Source organism: Procambarus clarkii, chromosome 24, assembly GCF_040958095.1.
Source record: "Procambarus clarkii isolate CNS0578487 chromosome 24, FALCON_Pclarkii_2.0, whole genome shotgun sequence".
Lineage (NCBI taxonomy): Eukaryota > Metazoa > Arthropoda > Malacostraca > Decapoda > Cambaridae > Procambarus > Procambarus clarkii.
Genome location: NC_091173.1, coordinates 26,122,332 through 26,147,816, shown reverse-complemented (window position 1 = coordinate 26,147,816; position 25,485 = coordinate 26,122,332).

Sequence of the window (25,485 nt, the reverse complement as noted above, 5' to 3'; positions counted from 1 at the left end):
TTTTGACGTTTATCATCCCCTTTTCTTTATGTGATTTAAACAAAATGTCATCGAATTAGGCAATATTTTGCCGTTTTTCCACGTTTTTGTGAATTTTCAGTCAATGGGTATTAATTCATTATATATACGATAAAAATGATGCAAACACATAATTGATAAGATAATAATCTTGAATACTTCATTTTCAATCAATAATTTGTTTCTCGTTAAAATACAGAGTATGATATTGAAAAGGGAAGAAGTTCTGTTTTTATTGCATATATCGACGTTTCAGCCGGAATAGAGCGGTTTTCGCGTACATCTTCCATCGGTAATATTAACGGAAAATCAGGAACATTTTAGTTAATTCTAATGAAAACACATTGATTTTTATCGTTTGTATTGGAAATAACATTGTCAAATGTCTTTTCTTGGATCTAAATAATACGAAACCTCGCTCTATGATTTGAAGTTAAAATCCTCAAATATGGTTAAATAGTGACTTTTTCACGTTTTTCATGTAGTTTGATATTACGTAAATATATTCATTTTTACCAATATTTCTATACTATTTCATGTAGTATCACGATATGTGATTTGGCCTTCAAATTTCAGAATTTCGCATAATATTGCATTTTAAGCAAATTTTCTTGCATTTTATTTCGTACGAAAAATCATCAAATTTAGCAATATTTTGATGTTTATCATTCCCTTTTCCTTTATGTGATTTAAACATAATATCATCGAATTAGGCAATACTTTAACGTTTTTCCACGTTTTTGTGAATTTTCAGTTTATTGTTATTAATTCATTAAATATACGATAAAAATGATGCAAACACATAATTGATTAGAAATTAACCTTAAATACTTCATTTTCAAACAACCATTTGTTTCTCGTTAAAATACTGTGCAGGATTTTGAAAAGGGGAGATGTTCGGTTTTTCTCATAATATTGCATTTTAAGCAAGTTTTTTTGCAATTTGTTTCGTACGAAAAATCATCGAATTTAGCAATATTTTGACGTTTATCATCCCCTTTTCCTTTATGTGATTTAAACAAAATATCATCGAATTAGGCCGTTTTTCGACGTTTTTGAGAATTTTCAATTTATTGGTATTAATTCATTATATATACGATAAAAATGATGCAAACACATAATTGATTAGATAATAACCTTAAATACTTCATTTCAATCAACTATTTGTTTCTCGTTAAAATACTGAGTAAGATATTAAAAAGGGGAGAAGTTCTGTTTTTATTGCATATATCGACGTTTCAGCCGGAGTAGAGCGGTTTTCGTGTACATCTTCCATCGGTAATATAAACGGAAAATCAGGAACATTTTAGTTAATTCTAATGAAAACACATTGATTTTTATCATTTGTATTGGAAAAAACATTGTCATATGTCTTTTCTTGGATCTAAATAATACGAAACCTCGCTCTAAGATTTGAAGTTAAAATCCTCAAACATGGTTAAATAGTGACTTTTTTCACGTTTTTCATGTAGGTTGATATTACGTAAATATATTCATTTTTACCAATATATCGATACTATTTCATGTCGTATCACGATATGTGATTTGGCCTTCAAATTTCAGAATTTCGCATAATATTGCATTTTAAGCAAATTTTCTTGCATTTTATTTCGTACGAAAAATCATCAAATTTAGCAATATTTTGATGTTTATCATTCCCTTTTCCTTTATGTGATTTAAACATAATATCATCGAATTAGGCAATACTTTAACGTTTTTCCATGTTTTTGTGAATTTTCAGTTTATTGTTATTAATTCATTAAATATACGATAAAAATGATGCAAACACATAATTGATTAGAAATTAACCTTAAATACTTCATTTTCAAACAACCATTTGTTTCTCGTTAAAATACTGTGCAGGATTTTGAAAAGGGGAGATGTTCGGTTTTTCTCATAATATTGCATTTTAAGCAAGTTTTTTTGCAATTTGTTTCGTACGAAAAATCATCGAATTTAGCAATATTTTGACGTTTATCATCCCCTTTTCTTTATGTGATTTAAACAAAATTTCATCGAATTAGGCAATATTTTGCCGTTTTTCCACGATTTTGTGAATTTTCAGTCAATGGTTATTAATTCATTATATATACGATAAAAATGATGCAAACACATAATTGATTAGATAATAACCTTAAATACTTCATTTTCAATCAATTATTTGTTTCTCGTTAAAATACTGAGTAAGATATTGAAAAGGGGAGAAGTTCTGTTTTTATTGCATATATCGACGTTTCAGCCGGAATAGAGCGGTTTTCCTGTATATCTTCCATCGGTAATATAAACGGAAAATCAGGAACATTTTACTTAATTCTAATGAAAACACATTGATTTTTATCATTTGTATTGGAAACAACATTGTCATATGTCGTTTCTTGGATCTAAATAATACGAAACCTCGCTCTATGATTTGAAGTTAAAATCCTCATATATGGTTAAATAGTGACTTTTTTCACTTTTTCATGTAGTTTGATATTACGTAAATATATTCATTTTTACCAATATTTCGATACTATTTCATGTAGTATCACGTTATGTGATTTGGCCTTCAAATCTCAGAATTTCTCATAATATTGCATTTTAAGCTAGTTTTCTTGCAATTTGTTTCGTACGAAAAATCATCGAATTTAGCAATATTTTGACGTTTATCATCCCCTTTTCTTTATGTGATTTAAACAAAATGTCATCGAATTAGGCAATATTTTGCCGTTTTTCCACGTTTTTGTGAATTTTCAGTCAATGGGTATTAATTCATTATATATACGATAAAAATGATGCAAACACATAATTGATTAGATAATAACCTTGAATACTTCATTTTCAATCAATAATTTGTTTCTCGTTAAAATACAGAGTATGATATTGAAAAGGGAAGAAGTTCTGTTTTTATTGCATATATCGACGTTTCAGCCGGAGTAGAGCGGTTTTCGTGTACATCTTCCATCGGTAATATAAACGGAAAATCAGGAACATTTTAGTTAATTCTAATGAAAACACATTGATTTTTATCATTTGTATTGGAAAAAACATTGTCATATGTCTTTTCTTGGATCTAAATAATACGAAACCTCGCTCTAAGATTTGAAGTTAAAATCCTCAAACATGGTTAAATAGTGACTTTTTTCACGTTTTTCATGTAGGTTGATATTACGTAAATATATTCATTTTTACCAATATATCGATACTATTTCATGTCGTATCACGATATGTGATTTGGCCTTCAAATCTCAGAATTTCGCATAATATTGCATTTTAAGCAAATTTTCTTGCATTTAATTTCGTACGAAAAATCATCAAATTTAGCAATATTTTGATGTTTATCATTCCCTTTTCCTTTATGTGATTTAAACATAATATCATCGAATAAGGGAATACTTTAACGTTTTTCCACGTTTTTGTGAATTTTTCAGTTTATTGTTATTAATTCATTAAATATACGATAAAAATGATGCAAACACATAATTGATTAGAAATTAACCTTAAATACTTCATTTTCAAACAACCATTTGTTTCTCGTTAAAATACTGTGCAGGATTTTGAAAAGGGGAGATGTTCGGTTTTTCTCATAATATTGCATTTTAAGCAAGTTTTTTTGCAATTTGTTTCGTACGAAAAATCATCGAATTTAGCAATATTTTGACGTTTATCATTCCCTTTTCCTTTATGTGATTTAAACAAAAATCATCGAATTAGACAATATTTTGCAGCTTTTCCACGTTTTTGTGAATTTTCAGTTTATGATTATTAATTCATTATATATACGATAAAAATGATGCAAATACATAATTGATTAGCTAATACCCTTAAATACTTCATTTTCAATCAACTATTTGTTTCTCGTTAATATACTGTGTAAGATATTGAAAAGGGGAGAAGTTCTGTTTTTATTTCATATATCGACGTTTCAGCCGGAATAGAGCGGTTTTCGGGTACATCTTCCATCGGTAATATAAACGGAAAATCAGGAACATTTTAGTTAATTCTAATGAAAACACATTAATTTTTATCGTTTGTATTGGAAACAACATTGTCATATGTCTTTTCTTGGAAGAAAATAATACGAAACCTCGCTCTATGATTTGAAGTTAAAATCCTCAAATATGGTTAAATAGTGACTTTTTCACGTTTTTCATGTAGTTTGATATTACGTAAATATATTCATTTTTACCAATATTTCGATACTATTTCATGTAGTATCACGATATGTGATTTGGCCTTCAAATCTCAGAATTTCGCATAATATTGCATTTTAAGCAAGTTTTCTTGCATTTTGTTTCGTACGAAAAATCATCGAATTTAGCAATATTTTGACGTTTATCATCCCCTTTTCCTTTATGTGATTTAAACAAAATATCATGGAATTAGGCCGTTTTTCCACGTTTTTGTGAATTTTCAGTTTATTGGTATTAATTCATTATATATACGATAAAAATGATGCAAACACATAATTGATTAGATAATAACCTTGAATACTTCATTTTCAATCAATTATTTGTTTCTCGTTAAAATACTGAGTATGAGATTGAAAAGGGGAGAAGTTCTGTTTTTTTTGCATGTATCGACGTTTCAGTCGGAATAGAGCGGTTTTCGTGTATATGTTCCATCGGTAATATTAACGGAAAATCAGGAACATTTTAGTTAATTCTAATGAAAACACATTGATTTTTATCGTTTGTATTGGAAACAACATTGTCATATGTCTTTTCTTGGATCTAAATAATACGAAACCTCGCTCTATGATTTGAAGTTAAAATCCTCAAATATGGTAAAATAGTGACTTTTTTCACGTTTTTCATGTAGTTTGATATTACGTAAATATATTCATTTTTACCAATATTTCGATACTATTTCATGTAGTATCACGATATGTGATTTGCAACCCGTTCTCGCAAATTTAATAAGTCAATATTGACTTATTAGTTGCGTGCATAGGTGACATACTAAACATAATAGTTTCCCTTGAAAAGCTTCATAGAAAACACCTACCTTACCTAACCTACTTAGTATGTTAAAATAAGCATCTTATAGCTTCGTAATTACAATTGTTACTTAACCTATTATAGGTATAGGTTAGATAATAATTGTATTTACGAAGCAATAAGATGCTAATCTTAACATACTAAGTAGGTTAGGTAAGATCGGTGTTTTCTATGAATGTTTTCAAGGGAAACTATTATGTTAAGTATGTCACCTATGCGCATATTTAATAAGTCAATATTGACTTATTAAATTTGCAAGAACGGGTTGGATTTGGCCTTCAAATCTCAGAATTTCGCATAATATTGCATTTTAAGCTAGTTTTCTTGCAATTTGTTTCGTACGAAAAATCATCGAATTTAGCAATATTTTGACGTTTATCATCCCCTTTTCTTTATGTGATTTAAACAAAATGTCATCGAATTAGGCAATATTTTGCCGTTTTTCCACGTTTTTGTGAATTTTCAGTCAATGGGTATTAATTCATTATATATACGATAAAAATGATGCAAACACATAATTGATTAGATAATAACCTTGAATACTTCATTTTCAATCAATAATTTGTTTCTCGTTAAAATACAGAGTATGATATTGAAAAGGGAAGAAGTTCTGTTTTTATTGCATATATCGACGTTTCAGCCGGAATAGAGCGGTTTTCGTGTACATCTTCCATCGGTAATATTAACGGAAAATCAGGAACATTTTAGTTAATTCTAATGAAAACACATTGATTTTTATCGTTTGTATTGGAAATAACATTGTCAAATGTCTTTTCTTGGATCTAAATAATACGAAACCTCGCTCTATGATTTGAAGTTAAAATCCTCAAATATGGTTAAATAGTGACTTTTTCACGTTTTTCATGTAGTTTGATATTACGTAAATATATTCATTTTTACCAATATTTCTATACTATTTCATGTAGTATCACGATATGTGATTTGGCCTTCAAATCTCAGAATTACGCATAATATTGCATTTTAAGCAAGTTTTCTTGCATTTTGTTTCGTACGAAAAATCATCGAATTTAGCAATATTTTGACGTTTATCATCCCCTTTTCCTTTATGTGATTTAAACAAAATATCATCGAATTAGGCCGTTTTTCGACGTTTTTGAGAATTTTCAATTTATTGGTATTAATTCATTATATATACGATAAAAATGATGCAAACACATAATTGATTAGATAATAACCTTAAATACTTCATTTCAATCAACTATTTGTTTCTCGTTAAAATACTGAGTAAGATATTAAAAAGGGGAGAAGTTCTGTTTTTATTGCATATATCGACGTTTCAGCCGGAGTAGAGCGGTTTTCGTGTACATCTTCCATCGGTAATATAAACGGAAAATCAGGAACATTTTAGTTAATTCTAATGAAAACACATTGATTTTTATCAATTGTATTGGAAAAAATATTGTCATATGTCTTTTCTTGGATCTAAATAATACGAAACCTCGCTCTAAGATTTGAAGTTAAAATCCTCAAACATGGTTAAATAGTGACTTTTTTAACGTTTTTCATGTAGGTTGATATTACGTAAATATATTCATTTTTACCAATATATCGATACTATTTCATGTCGTATCACGATATGTGATTTGGCCTTCAAATTTCAGAATTTCGCATAATATTGCATTTTAAGCAAATTTTCTTGCATTTTATTTCGTACGAAAAATCATCAAATTTAGCAATATTTTGATGTTTATCATTCCCTTTTCCTTTATGTGATTTAAACATAATATCATCGAATTAGGCAATACTTTAACGTTTTTCCATGTTTTTGTGAATTTTCAGTTTATTGTTATTAATTCATTAAATATACGATAAAAATGATGCAAACACATAATTGATTAGAAATTAACCTTAAATACTTCATTTTCAAACAACCATTTGTTTCTCGTTAAAATACTGTGCAGGATTTTGAAAAGGGGAGATGTTCGGTTTTTCTCATAATATTGCATTTTAAGCAAGTTTTTTTGCAATTTGTTTCGTACGAAAAATCATCGAATTTAGCAATATTTTGACGTTTATCATCCCCTTTTCTTTATGTGATTTAAACAAAATTTCATCGAATTAGGCAATATTTTGCCGTTTTTCCACGATTTTGTGAATTTTCAGTCAATGGTTATTAATTCATTATATATACGATAAAAATGATGCAAACACATAATTGATTAGATAATAACCTTAAATACTTCATTTTCAATCAATTATTTGTTTCTCGTTAAAATACTGAGTAAGATATTGAAAAGGGGAGAAGTTCTGTTTTTATTGCATATATCGACGTTTCAGCTGGAATAGAGCGGTTTTCCTGTATATCTTCCATCGGTAATATAAACGGAAAATCAGGAACATTTTACTTAATTCTAATGAAAACACATTGATTTTTATCATTTGTATTGGAAACAACATTGTCATATGTCGTTTCTTGGATCTAAATAATACGAAACCTCGCTCTATGATTTGAAGTTAAAATCCTCATATATGGTTAAATAGTGACTTTTTTCACTTTTTCATGTAGTTTGATATTACGTAAATATATTCATTTTTACCAATATTTCGATACTATTTCATGTAGTATCACGTTATGTGATTTGGCCTTCAAATCTCAGAATTTCTCATAATATTGCATTTTAAGCTAGTTTTCTTGCAATTTGTTTCGTACGAAAAATCATCGAATTTAGCAATATTTTGACGTTTATCATCCCCTTTTCTTTATGTGATTTAAACAAAATGTCATCGAATTAGGCAATATTTTGCCGTTTTTCCACGTTTTTGTGAATTTTCAGTCAATGGGTATTAATTCATTATATATACGATAAAAATGATGCAAACACATAATTGATTAGATAATAACCTTGAATACTTCATTTTCAATCAATAATTTGTTTCTCGTTAAAATACAGAGTATGATATTGAAAAGGGAAGAAGTTCTGTTTTTATTGCATATATCGACGTTTCAGCCGGAGTAGAGCGGTTTTCGTGTACATCTTCCATCGGTAATATAAACGGAAAATCAGGAACATTTTAGTTAATTCTAATGAAAACACATTGATTTTTATCATTTGTATTGGAAAAAACATTGTCATATGTCTTTTCTTGGATCTAAATAATACGAAACCTCGCTCTAAGATTTGAAGTTAAAATCCTCAAATATGGTTAAATAGTGACTTTTTCACGTTTTTCATGTAGTTTGATATTACGTAAATATATTCATTTTTACCAATATTTCTATACTATTTCATGTAGTATCACGATATGTGATTTGGCCTTCAAATCTCAGAATTACGCATAATATTGCATTTTAAGCAAGTTTTCTTGCATTTTGTTTCGTACGAAAAATCATCGAATTTAGCAATATTTTGACGTTTATCATCCCCTTTTCCTTTATGTGATTTAAACATAATATCATCGAATTAGGCAATACTTTAACGTTTTTCCACGTTTTTGTGAATTTTCAGTTTATTGTTATTAATTCATTAAATATACGATAAAAATGATGCAAATACATAATTGATTAGCTAATACCCTTAAATACTTCATTTTCAAACAACCATTTGTTTCTCGTTAAAATACTGTGCAGGATTTTGAAAAGGGGAGATGTTCGGTTTTTCTCATAATATTGCATTTCAAGCAAGTTTTTTTGCAATTTGTTTCGTACGAAAAATCATCGAATTTAGCAATATTTTGACGTTTATCATTCCCTTTTCCTTTATGTGATTTAAACAAAAATCATCGAATTAGACAATATTTTGCAGTTTTTCCACGTTTTTGTGAATTTTCAGTTTATGATTATTAATTCATTATATATACGATAAAAATGATGCAAATACATAATTGATTAGCTAATACCCTTAAATACTTCATTTTCAATCAACTATTTGTTTCTCGTTAAAATACTGTGTAAGATATTGAAAAGGGGAGAAGTTCTGTTTTTATTTCATATATCGACGTTTCAGCCGGAATAGAGCGGTTTTCGGGTACATCTTCCATCGGTAATATAAACGGAAAATCAGGAACATTTTAGTTAATTCTAATGAAAACACATTAATTTTTATCGTTTGTATTGGAAACAACATTGTCATATGTCTTTTCTTGGAAGAAAATAATACGAAACCTCGCTCTATGATTTGAAGTTAAAATCCTCAAATATGGTTAAATAGTGACTTTTTCACGTTTTTCATGTAGTTTGATATTACGTAAATATATTCATTTTTACCAATATTTCGATACTATTTCATGTAGTATCACGATATGTGATTTGGCCTTCAAATCTCAGAATTTCGCATAATATTGCATTTTAAGCAAGTTTTCTTGCATTTTGTTTCGTACGAAAAATCATCGAATTTAGCAATATTTTGACGTTTATCATCCCCTTTTCCTTTATGTGATTTAAACAAAATATCATGGAATTAGGCCGTTTTTCCGCGTTTTTGTGAATTTTCAGTTTATTGGTATTAATTCATTATATATACGATAAAAATGATGCAAACACATAATTGATTAGATAATAACCTTGAATACTTCATTTTCAATCAATTATTTGTTTCTCGTTAAAATACTGAGTATGAGATTGAAAAGGGGAGAAGTTCTGTTTTTTTTGCATGTATCGACGTTTCAGTCGGAATAGAGCGGTTTTCGTGTATATGTTCCATCGGTAATATTAACGGAAAATCAGGAACATTTTAGTTAATTCTAATGAAAACACATTGATTTTTATCGTTTGTATTGGAAACAACATTGTCATATGTCTTTTCTTGGATCTAAATAATACGAAACCTCGCTCTATGATTTGAAGTTAAAATCCTCAAATATGGTAAAATAGTTACTTTTTTCACGTTTTTCATGTAGTTTGATATTACGTAAATATATTCATTTTTACCAATATTTCGATACTATTTCATGTAGTATCACGATATGTGATTTGCAACCCGTTCTCGCAAATTTAATAAGTCAATATTGACTTATTAGTTGCGTGCATAGGTGACATACTAAACATAATAGTTTCCCTTGAAAAGCTTCATAGAAAACACCGACCTTACCTAACCTACTTAGTATGTTAAAATAAGCATCTTATAGCTTCGTAATTACAATTGTTACTTAACCTATTATAGGTATAGGTTAGATAATAATTGTATTTACGAAGCAATAAGATGCTAATCTTAACATACTAAGTAGGTTAGGTAAGATCGGTGTTTTCTATGAATGTTTTCAAGGGAAACTATTATGTTAAGTATGTCACCTATGCGCATATTTAATAAGTCAATATTGACTTATTAAATTTGCAAGAACGGGTTGGATTTGGCCTTCAAATCTCAGAATTTCGCATAATATTGCATTTTAAGCTAGTTTTCTTGCAATTTGTTTCGTACGAAAAATCATCGAATTTAGCAATATTTTGACGTTTATCATCCCCTTTTCTTTATGTGATTTAAACAAAATGTCATCGAATTAGGCAATATTTTGCCGTTTTTCCACGTTTTTGTGAATTTTCAGTCAATGGGTATTAATTCATTATATATACGATAAAAATGATGCAAACACATAATTGATAAGATAATAACCTTGAATACTTCATTTTCAATCAATAATTTGTTTCTCGTTAAAATACAGAGTATGATATTGAAAAGGGAAGAAGTTCTGTTTTTATTGCATATATCGACGTTTCAGCCGGAATAGAGCGGTTTTCGCGTACATCTTCCATCGGTCATATTAACGGAAAATCAGGAACATTTTAGTTAATTCTAATGAAAACACATTGATTTTTATCGTTTGTATTGGAAATAACATTGTCAAATGTCTTTTCTTGGATCTAAATAATACGAAACCTCGCTCTATGATTTGAAGTTAAAATCCTCAAATATGGTTAAATAGTGACTTTTTCACGTTTTTCATGTAGTTTGATATTACGTAAATATATTCATTTTTACCAATATTTCTATACTATTTCATGTAGTATCACGATATGTGATTTGGCCTTCAAATTTCAGAATTTCGCATAATATTGCATTTTAAGCAAATTTTCTTGCATTTTATTTCGTACGAAAAATCATCAAATTTAGCAATATTTTGATGTTTATCATTCCCTTTTCCTTTATATGATTTAAACATAATATCATCGAATTAGGCAATACTTTAACGTTTTTCCACGTTTTTGTGAATTTTCAGTTTATTGTTATTAATTCATTAAATATACGATAAAAATGATGCAAACACATAATTGATTAGAAATTAACCTTAAATACTTCATTTTCAAACAACCATTTGTTTCTCGTTAAAATACTGTGCAGGATTTTGAAAAGGGGAGATGTTCGGTTTTTCTCATAATATTGCATTTTAAGCAAGTTTTTTTGCAATTTGTTTCGTACGAAAAATCATCGAATTTAGCAATATTTTGACGTTTATCATCCCCTTTTCCTTTATGTGATTTAAACAAAATATCATCGAATTAGGCCGTTTTTCGACGTTTTTGAGAATTTTCAATTTATTGGTATTAATTCATTATATATACGATAAAAATGATGCAAACACATAATTGATTAGATAATAACCTTAAATACTTCATTTCAATCAACTATTTGTTTCTCGTTAAAATACTGAGTAAGATATTAAAAAGGGGAGAAGTTCTGTTTTTATTGCATATATCGACGTTTCAGCCGGAGTAGAGCGGTTTTCGTGTACATCTTCCATCGGTAATATAAACGGAAAATCAGGAACATTTTAGTTAATTCTAATGAAAACACATTGATTTTTATCATTTGTATTGGAAAAAACATTGTCATATGTCTTTTCTTGGATCTAAATAATACGAAACCTCGCTCTAAGATTTGAAGTTAAAATCCTCAAACATGGTTAAATAGTGACTTTTTTCACGTTTTTCATGTAGGTTGATATTACGTAAATATATTCATTTTTACCAATATATCGATACTATTTCATGTCGTATCACGATATGTGATTTGGCCTTCAAATTTCAGAATTTCGCATAATATTGCATTTTAAGCAAATTTTCTTGCATTTTATTTCGTACGAAAAATCATCAAATTTAGCAATATTTTGATGTTTATCATTCCCTTTTCCTTTATGTGATTTAAACATAATATCATCGAATTAGGCAATACTTTAACGTTTTTCCACGTTTTTGTGAATTTTCAGTTTATTGTTATTAATTCATTAAATATACGATAAAAATGATGCAAACACATAATTGATTAGAAATTAACCTTAAATACTTCATTTTCAAACAACCATTTGTTTCTCGTTAAAATACTGTGCAGGATTTTGAAAAGGGGAGATGTTCGGTTTTTCTCATAATATTGCATTTTAAGCAAGTTTTTTTGCAATTTGTTTCGTACGAAAAATCATCGAATTTAGCAATATTTTGACGTTTATCATCCCCTTTTCCTTTATGTGATTTAAACAAAATATCATCGAATTAGGCCGTTTTTCGACGTTTTTGAGAATTTTCAATTTATTGGTATTAATTCATTATATATACGATAAAAATGATGCAAACACATAATTGATTAGATAATAACCTTAAATACTTCATTTCAATCAACTATTTGTTTCTCGTTAAAATACTGAGTAAGATATTAAAAAGGGGAGAAGTTCTGTTTTTATTGCATATATCGACGTTTCAGCCGGAGTAGAGCGGTTTTCGTGTACATCTTCCATCGGTAATATAAACGGAAAATCAGGAACATTTTAGTTAATTCTAATGAAAACACATTGATTTTTATCATTTGTATTGGAAAAAACATTGTCATATGTCTTTTCTTGGATCTAAATAATACGAAACCTCGCTCTAAGATTTGAAGTTAAAATCCTCAAACATGGTTAAATAGTGACTTTTTTCACGTTTTTCATGTAGGTTGATATTACGTAAATATATTCATTTTTACCAATATATCGATACTATTTCATGTCGTATCACGATATGTGATTTGGCCTTCAAATTTCAGAATTTCGCATAATATTGCATTTTAAGCAAATTTTCTTGCATTTTATTTCGTACGAAAAATCATCAAATTTAGCAATATTTTGATGTTTATCATTCCCTTTTCCTTTATGTGATTTAAACATAATATCATCGAATTAGGCAATACTTTAACGTTTTTCCATGTTTTTGTGAATTTTCAGTTTATTGTTATTAATTCATTAAATATACGATAAAAATGATGCAAACACATAATTGATTAGAAATTAACCTTAAATACTTCATTTTCAAACAACCATTTGTTTCTCGTTAAAATACTGTGCAGGATTTTGAAAAGGGGAGATGTTCGGTTTTTCTCATAATATTGCATTTTAAGCAAGTTTTTTTGCAATTTGTTTCGTACGAAAAATCATCGAATTTAGCAATATTTTGACGTTTATCATCCCCTTTTCTTTATGTGATTTAAACAAAATTTCATCGAATTAGGCAATATTTTGCCGTTTTTCCACGATTTTGTGAATTTTCAGTCAATGGTTATTAATTCATTATATATACGATAAAAATGATGCAAACACATAATTGATTAGATAATAACCTTAAATACTTCATTTTCAATCAATTATTTGTTTCTCGTTAAAATACTGAGTAAGATATTGAAAAGGGGAGAAGTTCTGTTTTTATTGCATATATCGACGTTTCAGCCGGAATAGAGCGGTTTTCCTGTATATCTTCCATCGGTAATATAAACGGAAAATCAGGAACATTTTACTTAATTCTAATGAAAACACATTGATTTTTATCATTTGTATTGGAAACAACATTGTCATATGTCGTTTCTTGGATCTAAATAATACGAAACCTCGCTCTATGATTTGAAGTTAAAATCCTCATATATGGTTAAATAGTGACTTTTTTCACTTTTTCATGTAGTTTGATATTACGTAAATATATTCATTTTTACCAATATTTCGATACTATTTCATGTAGTATCACGTTATGTGATTTGGCCTTCAAATCTCAGAATTTCTCATAATATTGCATTTTAAGCTAGTTTTCTTGCAATTTGTTTCGTACGAAAAATCATCGAATTTAGCAATATTTTGACGTTTATCATCCCCTTTTCTTTATGTGATTTAAACAAAATGTCATCGAATTAGGCAATATTTTGCCGTTTTTCCACGTTTTTGTGAATTTTCAGTCAATGGGTATTAATTCATTATATATACGATAAAAATGATGCAAACACATAATTGATTAGATAATAACCTTGAATACTTCATTTTCAATCAATAATTTGTTTCTCGTTAAAATACAGAGTATGATATTGAAAAGGGAAGAAGTTCTGTTTTTATTGCATATATCGACGTTTCAGCCGGAGTAGAGCGGTTTTCGTGTACATCTTCCATCGGTAATATAAACGGAAAATCAGGAACATTTTAGTTAATTCTAATGAAAACACATTGATTTTTATCATTTGTATTGGAAAAAACATTGTCATATGTCTTTTCTTGGATCTAAATAATACGAAACCTCGCTCTAAGATTTGAAGTTAAAATCCTCAAATATGGTTAAATAGTGACTTTTTCACGTTTTTCATGTAGTTTGATATTACGTAAATATATTCATTTTTACCAATATTTCTATACTATTTCATGTAGTATCACGATATGTGATTTGGCCTTCAAATCTCAGAATTACGCATAATATTGCATTTTAAGCAAGTTTTCTTGCATTTTGTTTCGTACGAAAAATCATCGAATTTAGCAATATTTTGACGTTTATCATCCCCTTTTCCTTTATGTGATTTGAACATAATATCATCGAATTAGGCAATACTTTAACGTTTTTCCACGTTTTTGTGAATTTTCAGTTTATTGTTATTAATTCATTAAATATACGATAAAAATGATGCAAACACATAATTGATTAGAAATTAACCTTAAATACTTCATTTTCAAACAACCATTTGTTTCTCGTTAAAATACTGTGCAGGATTTTGAAAAGGTGAGATGTTCGGTTTTTCTCATAATATTGCATTTTAAGCAAGTTTTTTTGCAATTTGTTTCGTACGAAAAATCATCGAATTTAGCAATATTTTGACGTTTATCATTCCCTTTTCCTTTATGTGATTTAAACAAAAATCATCGAATTAGGCAATATTTTGCAGTTTTTCCACGTTTTTGTGAATTTTCAGTTTATGATTATTAATTCATTATATATACCATAAAAATGATGCAAATACATAATTGATTAGCTAATACCCTTAAATACTTCATTTTCAATCAACTATTTGTTTCTCGTTAAAATACTGTGTAAGATATTGAAAAGGGGAGAAGTTCTGTTTTTATTTCATATATCGACGTTTCAGCCGGAATAGAGCGGTTTTCGGGTACATCTTCCATCGGTAATATAAACGGAAAATCAGGAACATTTTAGTTAATTCTAATGAAAACACATTAATTTTTGTCGTTTGCATTGGAAACAACATTGTCATATGTCTTTTCTTGGAAGAAAATAATACGAAACCTCGCTCTATGATTTGAAGTTAAAATCCTCATATATGGTTAAATAGTGACTTTTTCACGTTTTTCATGTAGTTTGATATTACGTAAATATATTCATTTTTACCAATATTTCGATACTATTTCATGTAGTATCACGATATGTGATTTGGCCTTCAAATCTCAGAATTTCGCATAATATTGCATTTTAAGCAAGTTTTCTTGCATTTTGTTTCGTACGAAAAATCATCGAATTTAGCAATATTTTGACGTTTATCATCCCCTCTTCCTTTATGTGATTTAAACAAAATATCATGGAATTAGGCCGTTTTTCCACGTTTTTGTGAATTTTCAGTTTATTGGTATTAATTCATTATATATACGATAAAAATGATGCAAACACATAATTGATTAGATAATAACCTTGAATACTTCATTTTCAATCAATTATTTGTTTCTCGTTAAAATACTGAGTATGAGATTGAAAAGGGGAGAAGTTCTGTTTTTTTTGCATGTATCGACGTTTCAGTCGGAATAGAGCGGTTTTCGTGTATATGTTCCATCGGTAATATTAACGGAAAATCAGGAACATTTTAGTTAATTCTAATGAAAACACATTGATTTTTATCGTTTGTATTGGAAACAACATTGTCATATGTCTTTTCTTGGATCTAAATAATACGAAACCTCGCTCTATGATTTGAAGTTAAAATCCTCAAATATGGTAAAATAGTGACTTTTTTCACGTTTTTCATGTAGTTTGATATTACGTAAATATATTCATTTTTACCAATATTTCGATACTATTTCATGTAGTATCACGATATGTGATTTGCAACCCGTTCTCGCAAATTTAATAAGTCAATATTGACTTATTAGTTGCGTGCATAGGTGACATACTAAACATAATAGTTTCCCTTGAAAAGCTTCATAGAAAACACCTACCTTACCTAACCTACTTAGTATGTTAAAATAAGCATCTTATAGCTTCGTAATTACAATTGTTACTTAACCTATTATAGGTATAGGTTAGATAATAATTGTATTTACGAAGCAATAAGATGCTAATCTTAACATACTAAGTAGGTTAGGTAAGATCGGTGTTTTCTATGAATGTTTTCAAGGGAAACTATTATGTTAAGTATGTCACCTATGCGCATATTTAATAAGTCAATATTGACTTATTAAATTTGCAAGAACGGGTTGGATTTGGCCTTCAAATCTCAGAATTTCGCATAATATTGCATTTTAAGCTAGTTTTCTTGCAATTTGTTTCGTACGAAAAATCATCGAATTTAGCAATATTTTGACGTTTATCATCCCCTTTTCTTTATGTGATTTAAACAAAATGTCATCGAATTAGGCAATATTTTGCCGTTTTTCCACGTTTTTGTGAATTTTCAGTCAATGGGTATTAATTCATTATATATACGATAAAAATGATGCAAACACATAATTGATTAGATAATAACCTTGAATACTTCATTTTCAATCAATAATTTGTTTCTCGTTAAAATACAGAGTATGATATTGAAAAGGGAAGAAGTTCTGTTTTTATTGCATATATCGACGTTTCAGCCGGAATAGAGCGGTTTTCGTGTACATCTTCCATCGGTAATATTAACGGAAAATCAGGAACATTTTAGTTAATTCTAATGAAAACACATTGATTTTTATCGTTTGTATTGGAAATAACATTGTCAAATGTCTTTTCTTGGATCTAAATAATACGAAACCTCGCTCTATGATTTGAAGTTAAAATCCTCAAATATGGTTAAATAGTGACTTTTTCACGTTTTTCATGTAGTTTGATATTACGTAAATATATTCATTTTTACCAATATTTCTATACTATTTCATGTAGTATCACGATATGTGATTTGGCCTTCAAATCTCAGAATTACGCATAATATTGCATTTTAAGCAAGTTTTCTTGCATTTTGTTTCGTACGAAAAATCATCGAATTTAGCAATATTTTGACGTTTATCATCCCCTTTTCCTTTATGTGATTTAAACAAAATATCATCGAATTAGGCCGTTTTTCGACGTTTTTGAGAATTTTCAATTTATTGGTATTAATTCATTATATATACGATAAAAATGATGCAAACACATAATTGATTAGATAATAACCTTAAATACTTCATTTCAATCAACTATTTGTTTCTCGTTAAAATACTGAGTAAGATATTAAAAAGGGGAGAAGTTCTGTTTTTATTGCATATATCGACGTTTCAGCCGGAGTAGAGCGGTTTTCGTGTACATCTTCCATCGGTAATATAAACGGAAAATCAGGAACATTTTAGTTAATTCTAATGAAAACACATTGATTTTTATCAATTGTATTGGAAAAAATATTGTCATATGTCTTTTCTTGGATCTAAATAATACGAAACCTCGCTCTAAGATTTGAAGTTAAAATCCTCAAACATGGTTAAATAGTGACTTTTTTCACGTTTTTCATGTAGGTTGATATTACGTAAATATATTCATTTTTACCAATATATCGATACTATTTCATGTCGTATCACGATATGTGATTTGGCCTTCAAATCTCAGAATTTCGCATAATATTGCATTTTAAGCAAATTTTCTTGCATTTAATTTCGTACGAAAAATCATCAAATTTAGCAATATTTTGATGTTTATCATTCCCTTTTCCTTTATGTGATTTAAACATAATATCATCGAATAAGGGAATACTTTAACGTTTTTCCACGTGTTTGTGAATTTTCAGTTTATTGTTATTAATTCATTAAATATACGATAAAAATGATGCAAACACATAATTGATTAGAAATTAACCTTAAATACTTCATTTTCAAACAACCATTTGTTTCTCGTTAAAATACTGTGCAGGATTTTGAAAAGGGGAGATGTTCGGTTTTTCTCATAATATTGCATTTTAAGCAAGTTTTTTTGCAATTTGTTTCGTACGAAAAATCATCGAATTTAGCAATATTTTGACGTTTATCATTCCCTTTTCCTTTATGTGATTTAAACAAAAATCATCGAATTAGACAATATTTTGCAGCTTTTCCACGTTTTTGTGAATTTTCAGTTTATGATTATTAATTCATTATATATACGATAAAAATGATGCAAATACATAATTGATTAGCTAATACCCTTAAATACTTCATTTTCAATCAACTATTTGTTTCTCGTTAATATACTGTGTAAGATATTGAAAAGGGGAGAAGTTCTGTTTTTATTTCATATATCGACGTTTCAGCCGGAATAGAGCGGTTTTCGGGTACATCTTCCATCGGTAATATAAACGGAAAATCAGGAACATTTTAGTTAATTCTAATGAAAACACATTAATTTTTATCGTTTGTATTGGAAACAACATTGTCATATGTCTTTTCTTGGAAGAAAATAATACGAAACCTCGCTCTATGATTTGAAGTTAAAATCCTCAAATATGGTTAAATAGTGACTTTTTCACGTTTTTCATGTAGTTTGATATTACGTAAATATATTCATTTTTACCAATATTTCGATACTATTTCATGTAGTATCACGATATGTGATTTGGCCTTCAAATCTCAGAATTTCGCATAATATTGCATTTTAAGCAAGTTTTCTTGCATTTTGTTTCGTACGAAAAATCATCGAATTTAGCAATATTTTGACGTTTATCATCCCCTTTTCCTTTATGTGATTTAAACAAAATATCATCGAATTAGGCCGTTTTTCGACGTTTTTGAGAATTTTCAATTTATTGGTATTAATTCATTATATATACGATAAAAATGATGCAAACACATAATTGATTAGATAATAACCTTAAATACTTCATTTCAATCAACTATTTGTTTCTCGTTAAAATACTGAGTAAGATATTAAAAAGGGGAGAAGTTCTGTTTTTATTGCATATATCGACGTTTCAGCCGGAGTAGAGCGGTTTTCGTGTACATCTTCCATCGGTAATATAAACGGAAAATCAGGAACATTTTAGTTAATTCTAATGAAAACACATTGATTTTTATCATTTGTATTGGAAAAAACATTGTCATATGTCTTTTCTTGGATCTAAATAATACGAAACCTCGCTCTAAGATTTGAAGTTAAAATCCTCAAACATGGTTAAATAGTGACTTTTTTCACGTTTTTCATGTAGGTTGATATTACGTAAATATATTCATTTTTACCAATATATCGATACTATTTCATGTCGTATCACGATATGTGATTTGGCCTTCAAATTTCAGAATTTCGCATAATATTGCATTTTAAGCAAATTTTCTTGCATTTTATTTCGTACGAAAAATCATCAAATTTAGCAATATTTTGATGTTTATCATTCCCTTTTCCTTTATGTGATTTAAACATAATATCATCGAATTAGGCAATACTTTAACGTTTTTCCACGTTTTTGTGAATTTTCAGTTTATTGTTATTAATTCATTAAATATACGATAAAAATGATGCAAACACATAATTGATTAGAAATTAACCTTAAATACTTCATTTTCAAACAACCATTTGTTTCTCGTTAAAATACTGTGCAGGATTTTGAAAAGGGGAGATGTTCGGTTTTTCTCATAATATTGCATTTTAAGCAAGTTTTTTTGCAATTTGTTTCGTACGAAAAATCATCGAATTTAGCAATATTTTGACGTTTATCATCCCCTTTTCCTTTATGTGATTTAAACAAAATATCATCGAATTAGGCCGTTTTTCGACGTTTTTGAGAATTTTCAATTTATTGGTATTAATTCATTATATATACGATAAAAATGATGCAAACACATAATTGATTAGATAATAACCTTAAATACTTCATTTCAATCAACTATTTGTTTCTCGTTAAAATACTGAGTAAGATATTAAAAAGGGGAGAAGTTCTGTTTTTATTGCATATATCGACGTTTCAGCCGGAGTAGAGCGGTTTTCGTGTACATCTTCCATCGGTAATATAAACGGAAAATCAGGAACATTTTAGTTAATTCTAATGAAAACACATTGATTTTTATCATTTGTATTGGAAAAAACATTGTCATATGTCTTTTCTTGGATCTAAATAATACGAAACCTCGCTCTAAGATTTGAAGTTAAAATCCTCAAACATGGTTAAATAGTGACTTTTTTCACGTTTTTCATGTAGGTTGATATTACGTAAATATATTCATTTTTACCAATATATCGATACTATTTCATGTCGTATCACGATATGTGATTTGGCCTTCAAATTTCAGAATTTCGCATAATATTGCATTTTAAGCAAATTTTCTTGCATTTTATTTCGTACGAAAAATCATCAAATTTAGCAATATTTTGATGTTTATCATTCCCTTTTCCTTTATGTGATTTAAACATAATATCATCGAATTAGGCAATACTTTAACGTTTTTCCATGTTTTTGTGAATTTTCAGTTTATTGTTATTAATTCATTAAATATACGATAAAAATGATGCAAACACATAATTGATTAGAAATTAACCTTAAATACTTCATTTTCAAACAACCATTTGTTTCTCGTTAAAATACTGTGCAGGATTTTGAAAAGGGGAGATGTTCGGTTTTTCTCATAATATTGCATTTTAAGCAAGTTTTTTTGCAATTTGTTTCGTACGAAAAATCATCGAATTTAGCAATATTTTGACGTTTATCATCCCCTTTTCTTTATGTGATTTAAACAAAATTTCATCGAATTAGGCAATATTTTGCCGTTTTTCCACGATTTTGTGAATTTTCAGTCAATGGTTATTAATTCATTATATATACGATAAAAATGATGCAAACACATAATTGATTAGATAATAACCTTAAATACTTCATTTTCAATCAATTATTTGTTTCTCGTTAAAATACTGAGTAAGATATTGAAAAGGGGAGAAGTTCTGTTTTTATTGCATATATCGACGTTTCAGCCGGAATAGAGCGGTTTTCCTGTATATCTTCCATCGGTAATATAAACGGAAAATCAGGAACATTTTACTTAATTCTAATGAAAACACATTGATTTTTATCATTTGTATTGGAAACAACATTGTCATATGTCGTTTCTTGGATCTAAATAATACGAAACCTCGCTCTATGATTTGAAGTTAAAATCCTCATATATGGTTAAATAGTGACTTTTTTCACTTTTTCATGTAGTTTGATATTACGTAAATATATTCATTTTTACCAATATTTCGATACTATTTCATGTAGTATCACGTTATGTGATTTGGCCTTCAAATCTCAGAATTTCTCATAATATTGCATTTTAAGCTAGTTTTCTTGCAATTTGTTTCGTACGAAAAATCATCGAATTTAGCAATATTTTGACGTTTATCATCCCCTTTTCTTTATGTGATTTAAACAAAATGTCATCGAATTAGGCAATATTTTGCCGTTTTTCCACGTTTTTGTGAATTTTCAGTCAATGGGTATTAATTCATTATATATACGATAAAAATGATGCAAACACATAATTGATTAGATAATAACCTGGAATACTTCATTTTCAATCAATAATTTGTTTCTCGTTAAAATACAGAGTATGATATTGAAAAGGGAAGAAGTTCTGTTTTTATTGCATATATCGACGTTTCAGCCGGAGTAGAGCGGTTTTCGTGTACATCTTCCATCGGTAATATAAACGGAAAATCAGGAACATTTTAGTTAATTCTAATGAAAACACATTGATTTTTATCATTTGTATTGGAAAAAACATTGTCATATGTCTTTTCTTGGATCTAAATAATACGAAACCTCGCTCTAAGATTTGAAGTTAAAATCCTCAAATATGGTTAAATAGTGACTTTTTCACGTTTTTCATGTAGTTTGATATTACGTAAATATATTCATTTTTACCAATATTTCTATACTATTTCATGTAGTATCACGATATGTGATTTGGCCTTCAAATCTCAGAATTACGCATAATATTGCATTTTAAGCAAGTTTTCTTGCATTTTGTTTCGTACGAAAAATCATCGAATTTAGCAATATTTTGACGTTTATCATCCCCTTTTCCTTTATGTGATTTGAACATAATATCATCGAATTAGGCAATACTTTAACGTTTTTCCACGTTTTTGTGAATTTTCAGTTTATTGTTATTAATTCATTAAATATACGATAAAAATGATGCAAACACATAATTGATTAGAAATTAACCTTAAATACTTCATTTTCAAACAACCATTTGTTTCTCGTTAAAATACTGTGCAGGATTTTGAAAAGGTGAGATGTTCGGTTTTTCTCATAATATTGCATTTTAAGCAAGTTTTTTTGCAATTTGTTTCGTACGAAAAATCATCGAATTTAGCAATATTTTGACGTTTATCATTCCCTTTTCCTTTATGTGATTTAAACAAAAATCATCGAATTAGGCAATATTTTGCAGTTTTTCCACGTTTTTGTGAATTTTCAGTTTATGATTATTAATTCATTATATATACCATAAAAATGATGCAAATACATAATTGATTAGCTAATACCCTTAAATACTTCATTTTCAATCAACTATTTGTTTCTCGTTAAAATACTGTGTAAGATATTGAAAAGGGGAGAAGTTCTGTTTTTATTTCATATATCGACGTTTCAGCCGGAATAGAGCGGTTTTCGGGTACATCTTCCATCGGTAATATAAACGGAAAATCAGGAACATTTTAGTTAATTCTAATGAAAACACATTAATTTTTGTCGTTTGCATTGGAAACAACATTGTCATATGTCTTTTCTTGGAAGAAAATAATACGAAACCTCGCTCTATGATTTGAAGTTAAAATCCTCATATATGGTTAAATAGTGACTTTTTCACGTTTTTCATGTAGTTTGATATTACGTAAATATATTCATTTTTACCAATATTTCGATACTATTTCATGTAGTATCACGATATGTGATTTGGCCTTCAAATCTCAGAATTTCGCATAATATTGCATTTTAAGCAAGTTTTCTTGCATTTTGTTTCGTACGAAAAATCATCGAATTTAGCAATATTTTGACGTTTATCATCCCCTCTTCCTTTATGTGATTTAAACAAAATATCATGGAATTAGGCCGTTTTTCCACGTTTTTGTGAATTTTCAGTTTATTGGTATTAATTCATTATATATACGATAAAAATGATGCAAACACATAATTGATTAGATAATAACCTTGAATACTTCATTTTCAATCAATTATTTGTTTCTCGTTAAAATACTGAGTATGAGATTGAAAAGGGGAGAAGTTCTGTTTTTTTTGCATGTATCGACGTTTCAGTCGGAATAGAGCGGTTTTCGTGTATATGTTCCATCGGTAATATTAACGGAAAATCAGGAACATTTTAGTTAATTCTAATGAAAACACATTGATTTTTATCGTTTGTATTGGAAACAACATTGTCATATGTCTTTTCTTGGATCTAAATAATACGAAACCTCGCTCTATGATTTGAAGTTAAAATCCTCAAATATGGTAAAATAGTGACTTTTTTCACGTTTTTCATGTAGTTTGATATTACGTAAATATATTCATTTTTACCAATATTTCGATACTATTTCATGTAGTATCACGATATGTGATTTGCAACCCGTTCTCGCAAATTTAATAAGTCAATATTGACTTATTAGTTGCGTGCATAGGTGACATACTAAACATAATAGTTTCCCTTGAAAAGCTTCATAGAAAACACCTACCTTACCTAACCTACTTAGTATGTTAAAATAAGCATCTTATAGCTTCGTAATTACAATTGTTACTTAACCTATTATAGGTATAGGTTAGATAATAATTGTATTTACGAAGCAATAAGATGCTAATCTTAACATACTAAGTAGGTTAGGTAAGATCGGTGTTTTCTATGAATGTTTTCAAGGGAAACTATTATGTTAAGTATGTCACCTATGCGCATATTTAATAAGTCAATATTGACTTATTAAATTTGCAAGAACGGGTTGGATTTGGCCTTCAAATCTCAGAATTTCGCATAATATTGCATTTTAAGCTAGTTTTCTTGCAATTTGTTTCGTACGAAAAATCATCGAATTTAGCAATATTTTGACGTTTATCATCCCCTTTTCTTTATGTGATTTAAACAAAATGTCATCGAATTAGGCAATATTTTGCCGTTTTTCCACGTTTTTGTGAATTTTCAGTCAATGGGTATTAATTCATTATATATACGATAAAAATGATGCAAACACATAATTGATTAGATAATAACCTTGAATACTTCATTTTCAATCAATAATTTGTTTCTCGTTAAAATACAGAGTATGATATTGAAAAGGGAAGAAGTTCTGTTTTTATTGCATATATCGACGTTTCAGCCGGAATAGAGCGGTTTTCGTGTACATCTTCCATCGGTAATATTAACGGAAAATCAGGAACATTTTAGTTAATTCTAATGAAAACACATTGATTTTTATCGTTTGTATTGGAAATAACATTGTCAAATGTCTTTTCTTGGATCTAAATAATACGAAACCTCGCTCTATGATTTGAAGTTAAAATCCTCAAATATGGTTAAATAGTGACTTTTTCACGTTTTTCATGTAGTTTGATATTACGTAAATATATTCATTTTTACCAATATTTCTATACTATTTCATGTAGTATCACGATATGTGATTTGGCCTTCAAATCTCAGAATTACGCATAATATTGCATTTTAAGCAAGTTTTCTTGCATTTTGTTTCGTACGAAAAATCATCGAATTTAGCAATATTTTGACGTTTATCATCCCCTTTTCCTTTATGTGATTTAAACAAAATATCATCGAATTAGGCCGTTTTTCGACGTTTTTGAGAATTTTCAATTTATTGGTATTAATTCATTATATATACGATAAAAATGATGCAAACACATAATTGATTAGATAATAACCTTAAATACTTCATTTCAATCAACTATTTGTTTCTCGTTAAAATACTGAGTAAGATATTAAAAAGGGGAGAAGTTCTGTTTTTATTGCATATATCGACGTTTCAGCCGGAGTAGAGCGGTTTTCGTGTACATCTTCCATCGGTAATATAAACGGAAAATCAGGAACATTTTAGTTAATTCTAATGAAAACACATTGATTTTTATCAATTGTATTGGAAAAAATATTG